Consider the following 3,051-nt stretch of genomic DNA (forward strand, 5'->3'; position numbering starts at 1 on the left):
GGGACCCCCCCTCAAATTGGGGGACCCCTCCCATTTTAAATTGGGGAGCCCCCTTTAAAATTGGGGACCCCCCCTCAAATTGTGGACCCCCCCTCAAATTGGGGGACCCCCCCTCAAACTGGGTCCCTTTCAAATTGGGGACCCCTCCCATTTTAAATTGGGGATTCCCCTTTAAAATTGGGGACCCCCCCTCAAATTGGGGGACCCCCCCCTCAAATTGGGGACCCCTCCCATTTTAAATTGGGGAGCCCCCTTTAAAATTGGGGACCCCCCCTCAAATTGGGGGACCCCTCCTCAAATCGGGGGACGCCCCTCAAATTGGGGACCCCCCCTCAAATTGCGTCCCTTTCAAATTGGGGACCCCTCCCATTTTAAATTGGGGATTCCCCTTTAAAATTGGGGACCCCCCCTCAAATTGGGTCCCCTTCAAATTGGGGACCCCCCCCCTTTAAAATTGGGGACCCTTCCCCTCCGACTGGGGACCCCCCCCTCAAATTGTGGATCCTCCCACCCTTCAAATTTGAGACCCCTCCCATTTTAAATTGGGGACCCCCCCCTCAAATTGGGTCCCTTTCAAATTGGGGACCCCCCCTCAAATTGGAGACCCTCTCCCCCATTTCAAATTGAGGGACCCCTCCCAAATTGGGCCCCCCCCCCCACTTTGAAATTGGGGACCCCCCCTCAAATTGTGGACCCTCCCCCTCCCAAATTGGGGACCCCCCCTCAAATTCGGGCCCCCCTCCCCCATAAGCCATGTTTTATTTTTGGGGGGGGGGCACAGCTGGGTTGGGGGGGGTTAATTAATTTAATTAATTTATTTATTGGGGTTTAATTGCTGTAATTATTTATTTGGGGAGGGGGCGCGCACGGGGTCGGGACCCCCCCTCGTGTGTGCCCCCCCCCCCCCCGCGGGAATTAAACACGGCCGAGGCTGAGGGGGGGCTGTGGTTTTTTTTGGGGAGGGGTCCCGGGGGGGGTCCTCTGTCCGGGGGGGGGTTGGGAGGGAGATTTTGGGGGGGGGTCTGTCTGTGTTTGGGGTTTTTTTTGGGGGGGGTCCATGGGTTTTTTTTTGGGGGGGTCTCTGTCCATGGGTTTTTTTTGGGGGGGGGGTCAATGGATTTGGTTTTTTTTGGGGGGGGTCTGTGTTGGGTTTTTTGGGGGGGGTCCAAGGGTTTTTTTTTTTAGGGGAGGGGTCTGTCTGTGTTTGGGTTTTTTTTGGGGTGGGGTCCATCTGTCCATGGGGTTTTTTGGGGGGGGGGGTCTCTCTGTCAATTGGGGCTTTTTTGGGGGGGTCCATCTGTGTTTGGGTTTTTTGGGGGGGGTCTCCATGGGGTTTTTTTTGGGGGGGTCTGTCTGTTTTGGGTTTTTTTTTTGGGGTGGGGTCCATCTGTCCATGGGGTTTTTTGGGGGGGGGGTCCACTATTTTTTTTGGGGGGGGGTCTGTGTTGGTTTTTTTGGGGGGGGGGTCCATCTGTCCATGAAGATTTTTGGGGGGGGGGGTCTTTCTGTCCTGAGGAGGAAATTTGGGGGGGGGGGGTGAGTCCCTCTATGTGGGATTTTTTTTTTTTGGGGGGGGGTCTCGGGCTCTGTCAGAACCTGGGGGAGGGGGGTGATTTTTTTTTGGGGGGGGGGTCTCGGGCTCTGTCAGAACCTGGGGAGGGGGGTGATTTTTTTTTTGGGGGGGGGTCTCGGGCTCTGTCAGGACCTGGGGGAGGGGGGTGATTTTTTTTTTTGGGGGGGGGTCTCGGGCTCTGTCAGAACCTGGGGGGGGGGGTGATTTTTTTTTTTGGGGGGGGTCTCGGGCTCTGTCAGGACCTGGGGGAGGGGGGTGATTTTTTTTTGGGGGGGGGGGTCTCGAGCCCTGTCAGGACCTGGGGGGGTCCCTCTGTCCGTGTGTGGGGGAGGGGGGGCTCCGTCTGTCCGTCCTTTTGTGGGGAGGGGCTCCGTCTGTCGGGGCGGGGGTCGGCGGGGGGGGTGGGGAGGGGGCTCGGGCAGCGGGGGGGGTGGGGGAGGGGCGGGGGTCGCGCCCCCTCCCCCCACCTGGGTGTCGAGGCTGTAGAGCCCCAAAAGCTCCCGCACGATTCCTTCCAGCGCGGGAGGGGTTAACCCCGGGCTCAGCACCTGGGGGGGGGGGGGGGGGGTCGTTACCCACCCTGGGACCCCCCCAAAATCCCACGGGACCCCCTCCCCAAATTCTGGCATCCACAAAACATCCCAGGACCCCCCCAAATCCCCTAAACCCCCCCCAAAAAAATGCCCCCAAATCCTCCTTAAAATCCCAAAAATCCCCCCAAAAATCCCCCCACCCCCCCCCGAGCCCCCTCCCCACAATTCCCTCACCTGCCACCAGCAGAGTCCCCACAAATCCCCTAAAACCCCCCAAAAATCCCCTCTAAAACCCCCAAAAATCCCCCCTAAAACCCCCCAAATCCCCCCCGAGCCCCCTCCCCACAATTCCCTCACCTGCCACCAGAGGGTCCCCACAAATCCCCTAAACCCCCCCCAAAATCCCCCCTAAACCCCCAAATCCCCCCTAAAACCCCCCAAAATCCTCCCAAAATCCCCCCCGAGCCCCCTCCCCACAATTCCCTCACCTGCCATCAGCAGGGTCCCCACAAATCCCCTAAAACCCCCCCAAAAATGTCCCCCAAACCCCCGTAAAACCCCCCAAATCCCCCCTAAAACCCCTGTAAAACCCCCCAAAATCCTCCCCAAAATCCCCTCCGACCCCCCTCCCCACAATTCCCTCACCTGCCACCAGCAGAGTCCCTGCAAATCCCCTAAGCCCCCCAAAAATCCCCCCTAAAACCCCCCAAAATCCCCCCCGAGCCCCCTCCCCACAATTCCCTCACCTGCCACCAGAGGGTCCCACAAATCCCATAAAACCCCCCCAAAAATCCCCCCCAAACCCCCTCTAAAACCCCATATCCCCCTTAAAACCCCCCAAATCCCCCCCAAAATCCCCCCCGAGCCCCCTCCCCACAATTCCCTCACCTGCCACCAGCAGAGTCCCCACAAATCCCCTAAAACCCCCAAAAATCCCCTCTAAAA

The sequence above is a fragment of the Vidua chalybeata genome, chromosome 32 (assembly GCF_026979565.1).
Source record: "Vidua chalybeata isolate OUT-0048 chromosome 32, bVidCha1 merged haplotype, whole genome shotgun sequence".
Taxonomy (NCBI): domain Eukaryota; kingdom Metazoa; phylum Chordata; class Aves; order Passeriformes; family Viduidae; genus Vidua; species Vidua chalybeata.